This window comes from Dipodomys spectabilis, unplaced genomic scaffold (assembly GCF_019054845.1).
Source record: "Dipodomys spectabilis isolate Male_0828 unplaced genomic scaffold, ASM1905484v1 ptg000646l, whole genome shotgun sequence".
In the NCBI taxonomy this organism is placed as follows: domain Eukaryota; kingdom Metazoa; phylum Chordata; class Mammalia; order Rodentia; family Heteromyidae; genus Dipodomys; species Dipodomys spectabilis.
This window is the reverse complement of record NW_024871323.1, coordinates 139,874-145,896: the sequence shown is the minus strand read 5'-3', so window position 1 is coordinate 145,896 and position 6,023 is coordinate 139,874.

Below are 6,023 nucleotides of genomic sequence, written 5' to 3'. Positions count from 1 at the left end.
TAGCGCCCCGCGCATGCGCCCGCCCCGCCCCGCGCATGCGCCCGCCCCGCCCCGCCGTTGCTCCCTCAGCGCGCGTGCTCGCCGGGCCCCGACCCCGCGTCGCCGAGGCGTTGGAGACGCGCGCCTTCGTGTGTGTGGTGAGCACCGGCCCGGCCGGGGTGTGGCCGGGAGCCATGTTTGTGCGGGGCGGGCCAGGCACGCGGTGGGACGGGGCGGGCCGGGCGGGACCCGCGTCTCCGTGTCCACTGAGGGCCCCTCCCGCGCCGGCCTTCGCCGGGCTGGGCTCGGACCGGCCCGGCCCTCAGCGCGAGCGCTCAGGCGGGAACCCGGGCCCAGCACGGCCTCTCCCTGGCCTCGGTCCTCAGTGCTGGCCCGCGCTCCCGTCCTCACACCGCGCTCCTGTCCTCACACCGTCCTGACACCGTCCTCACACCGTCCTCACACCGCGCTCCTGTCCTCACACCGTCCTGACACTGTCCTCACACCGTTCTCACACCTGTCCTCGCACCGTCCTCACACTGTCCTCACACCGTCCTCACACCGTCCTCACACTGTCCTCACACCGTCCTCACACCGCGCTCCTGTCCTCACACCGTCCTGACACCGTCCTGACGCCGTCCTCACACCGCACTCCTGTCCTCACACCATCCTGACACTGTCCTCACACCGTCCTCACACCGTCCTCACACCTGTCCTCGCACCGTCCTCACACTGTCCTCACACCGTCCTCACACCGCGCTCCTGTCCTCACACCATCCTCACACTGTCCTCACACCGTCCTCACACCGCGCTCCTGTCCTCACACCATCCTGACACTGTCTTCACACCGTCCTCACACCGCGCTCCTGTCCTCACACCATCCTGACACTGTCCTCACACCGTCCTCACACCCTCCTCACACTGTCCTCACACCCGTCCTGACACCCATCCTCACACCATCCTCACACTGTACTCACACTGTCCTCACACCGTCCTCATACTGTCCTCACACCGTCCTCACACCATTCTGACACCTGTCCTCACACCTGTCCTGACACCGTCCTCACACCATCTTCACACCATCCTGACACTGTCCTCACACCATCCTCACACCCGTCCTGACACCCATCCTCACACCCTCCTCACACTGTCCTCACACCCGTCCTGACACCCATCCTCACATTGTCCTCACACTGTCCTCACACCCGTCCTGACACCCATCCTCACACCCTCCTCACACTGTCCTCACACCCGTCCTGACACCCATCCTCACATCGTCCTCACACTGTCCTCACACCGTCCTCACACCTGTCCTGACACCGTCCTCACACCATCTTCACACCATCCTGACACTGTCCTCACACCATCCTCACACCCGTCCTGACACCCATCCTCACATCGTCCTCACACTGTCCTCACACCGTCCTCACACCCGTCCTGACACCATCCTCACACCATCTTCACACCATCCTGACACTGTCCTCACACCATCCTGACACTCTCCTCACACTGTCCTCACACCTGTCCTGACACCCATCCTCACATCGTCCTCACACTGTCCTCGCACCATTCCTCACACTGTCCTGACACCGTCCTCACACCATCCTGACACTGTCCTCACACCATCCTGACACTCTCCTCACACTTGTCCTCACACCATCCTCACACCCGTCCTGATACCATCCTGACACCGTCCTGACACTGGTCCTGACACTGTTCCGATGCCCGTCCTCACACTGGTCCTGACACCGTCCTCACACCATCTCTACACCTGTCCTGACACCGTCCTCACACCCATCCTGACACCGTCCTGACGCCCTTCCTGATTCTGGTGCTGATACCATCCTGATACTGGTCCTGACACTGGTTCTGGGCACCTGGGGCTCTAAGCAACTGGTAGTGGCTCAGCTCCTCCGGTTCTCCTCTCTGGGCATGGTCACCCCTATATTTTCCCTCCGGTTCTCCTCTTTGGGCAGGGTCACCCCTGTATTTTCCCTCCATGTTCTCCTCTTTGGGCAGGGTCACCCCTGTATTTCCCCTCATTTTGGGCAGGGTCACCCCTGTGTTTTCCCTCCGTGTTCTCCTCTTTGGGCAGGGTCATCCCTGTGTTTCCCCTCAGTGTCCTCTTTAGGCAAGGTCACCCCTGTGTTTTCCCTCAGTGTTCTCTTTAGGCAAGGTCACCCCTGTATTTTCCCTCTGTGTTCTCCTCTTTGGGCAGGGTCACCCCTGTGTTTCCCCTCAGTGTCCTCTTTAGGCAAGGTCACCCCTGTGTTTCCCCTCAGTGTCCTCTTTAGGCAAGGTCACCCCTGTATTTTCCCTCTGTGTTCTCCTCTTTGGGCAAGGTCACCCCTGTGTTTCCCCTCATTTTGGGCAGGGTCACCCCTGTGTTTTCCCTCCATGTCCTCTTTGGGCAGGATCACCCCTGTATCCCCCTCAGTGTCTCCCTCCTATCGCTGCCTGCAGGTCACACAGGTCATTTTTCACATGGTGTCTACTGAACAGCATTGTCACCTTGACTCCCTCTCTCTCTCCCTTCCTCCCTTTCTGAGTTTGAATCTGGTCTCCCACACTTCATGGTCAGAAGCAGAATTTGGACTTTTTTTTCTCCTTTTAAACGACAGTGATCTTAACCCAAGTTTTCAGCTTGGGTTGCATTTTCATTGGAATAAAATTCTACTGAAAGTGTAAAGAAAACATATAGGTGCAAGCTATTTTGTGTTTCTCCCTGAAACCGAAGTCTACAGAAATTACCAACCAAGTGAGACTGGAAATAGTTGTTCACTAAACACTTAAAAATAGACTTAAGTTTCATTGGACTCTGGTGGCTCACACCTGTCATCCTAGGTACTCAGGAAGTTGATCTCTGAGGACCACAGTTCAAAGCCACTGACTTACCTCTAATTAGCCACCACAAACACCATAAAAGAAGTGGAGCTGTGGCTCAAGTGGTAGAGTGCTAGCCTTGAGCAAGAACAGAAGCTCAGGGACAGTGCCCAGCCTGTTGAATTCAAGTCCCAGGACCAGCACCAAAACAACAAAATCCTCCCAACCTCCCGCCCCCCATATCTATGAAACATGATCATTTTAAACTCCACTTAAGATTCTAATGTGTTTTTAGATGGAAATGAATTTTCTAAATTTACCACTCCTGTTTGAAATTTAAATTGTAAAAACATTTTTTAAAGGTTCACAGATTTTGGCAAGCCAGATTAAATTTATAATAAATTAAGTCACAAACCTTTTACATAACAATTCAGAAATTTCCAGGATATTTTAACTTCAGTGGTTGAGGGATGTAAGAGACGGGGTCTTTTTTTTTTTTCCATCTTAATTTTTTTTTATTCAGCATGGCGTTAGTATGTGGAAATGCTAATTGGCAAAGCTCTGGATTTTGAAAGGTAGATGTGGGTCACGCCTAGACTTACTTTCTGAGTCTAAATGTTGGAAATTACTTTATCTTCCTAAGCTATCAGTCCCCCATTCACAAAGGAGACAGTGTTACTTCTCGGCCATTCTTTACTACCCCTAGGAAATCCTCCATTGAGAGGGAAATGTGGCCAGCCAAAGGTAGTCAGAAACTCCATTACACTGGCCACCGCGGCAGCACTGGGCTTGGCACCCGACCTAGCTGGTCCAGTCAGAAGTACTCATTGTTTTTGTGGGCACTTACTGGAAAATTCCTTCAATTCTTCCTACTGGAAGCAGAAACAAGAAAGGACATGCAGTTGCAGCTGCAGCCGCTCCCCCAGCAGCCCAGGGTGAGCGCCTGAAGCTGTGCGCCACCACGTGAACCTTAGAAAGAGGATTATACAGGAAATAGCAGGGCTGGGATTTGGACCAAGTCCAAGCTGGATATGTAGTTTGAGCCCTGTGGCTAGCCCAACTCTTAATCTACCCCCTTATCTGCATCAGCTGGTTTTCTGTTACTTCCAATAGGAAGTGTCTGAATGAAAAATAGGACCACCTTAGGACAGGCGTGAGATAAGAAGCAGATATCACATGTGAACTGCTTAGTACTGTGCCTGGTAGTCTTTAAGGTAGTTCTCTTGAATGTCACAAAGTTCCAAAAGTACAGTACAAGTTCTTCCATTGTCATGTTTTCTTTTTCTTTCTTTTTTTTTTTTTTTTTGGGTCCGGTCGTGGGGCCTGAACTCTGGGCCTGGGCGCTGTCCCTCAGCTCTTCAGCTCAAGGCTAGCGCTCTACCACTGGAGCCACAGCGCCACTTCCGGCTTTTTTCTTTTTGCTTATGTGGTGCTGAGGAATCGAACCCAGGGCCTCAAGTATGCAAGGCAAGCGCTCTACCACTGAGCCACCTTCCCAGCCCCATTGTCATGTTTTCTATCAACTAGGCACAGTTTTGTTTTTGTTGGAAAAATGGACCCTTGTAATAATTACTTTGTGATTCTTGACAAAAGCACAGTTGACATACATAGGTGATATTTGAAGAAGATAATAAGCAATGCGTTATTCATCCTTACTCAAGATTATGTTCTGTTGCACAAAGTAGGACAAGTACAGAATTCTTGCATAGGGGCTTATTAACATATATAATCTACTTGTTCTGCTCCCAAGACTATGTTGTTGGACATACATTTTATTTATTTATTTAATTTTGTTGGTCATGGGGCTTGAACTCTGGGCCTAAGCGCTGTCCCTCAGCTCTTCAGCTCAAAGCTAGCGCTCTACCACTTGAGCCACAGCGCCACTCTGGTTTTCTGGAGAAAAGAGTTTCATGGATTTTCCTGCCCAGGCTGGCTTTAAACTGTGATCTCAGATCTCAGCCTTGCAGATAACAAAGGATTACAGGTGTGAGCCACCGGCACCCAACTAAATACATTTTAATGTTATGCCTTAAGTCTGTTTTTAAGTTGATCCTGAGAAACGGCACATGCAGAGAGCATGTTTGCGTCATATGAAAGCATCATGAACCACATTCTCTAGGGTGCTGTTCAGGATCTTGGGTTGGCACTCAAATGATTATTTAAGAAACTGAAAAATATTAATTACACTGTGCTAGGAGTGGAAGAACTGGATAGGATAGAAGACAACTGCATATGCATAGGTGTGAAGAGGTTTGACTGCCATGCTTAGTTGTGAAGAGCGTGCAGGTGCCTGCAATGAGCAAGGTGACTTCTGCACTTTACAGTGCCTGCGAAAGACCCTGCTGGGTGGGTGCTGCACTTAACGGTGTGTCACAGACCAGTGTGGTAGAAAGCTTGTGCACATCACACACAGCAGCCCAAAATGGGACTGGGAGGCATTGCAGTACTAATCTTACACTCTTGTCTGTGTTGAAGGGAAACTGTTCATGCACTGGAACTGGTAGCTGTCAATTATTTCCTGGCTGAGGATAGGGTTTTTACACATGACACAAGAGACTAGTTCCTGGGTTACCAGTATTTGAAGTGTGTGGTTTCTTTGCGTATCTAGGGTAAGCCTGATGCTGCCCATCCATGTAGTTCTCTAACCTGGGGAGGCCTAGGAGGGTCAGGGTTCCAAGGTCAACATTCTCTTCCTTGTGTATCTGACATCTGCAGTCACTTTTCTCCTTTGTTATCTGCAAAATGCAAATGCTCCTCAAATTGCAATGGTTGGACTTAGCATTTTGTGACTTTATGATGAATTTATCAAGGTATTAAATGTACATTCAGCTTCTGATACTTTAAACTTACAATGGCTTATCAAAAAGTAGCCGTATTGTAATTCAAGAACATCTGCATGATTCATTTTCTATTTTTACCTGGTCTAACACAGTTCTTGACACTGAACACAAACTGTGATGTAGGATCTGATGATATTGAGTTAGCTCTCAGTTTTGACCTTCACTACAGCCTCTTTGGCCTTCAAATTATTTCTCTAAATTTAGTATTACTTTTAAATTTCTATTAGTACTTTCATAGTTAACATCAACTTCTACGGCTAAACTCATCCCTGCCCATATTCTATTTCCCAGTAACGCCAGGTCCTTTCCTGTAGTGTGTGGTGTATGGCTCTAGCAATGACCTCTGAGCCTTCAGCAGATTTGGGTTAGCAGTGGGATTTG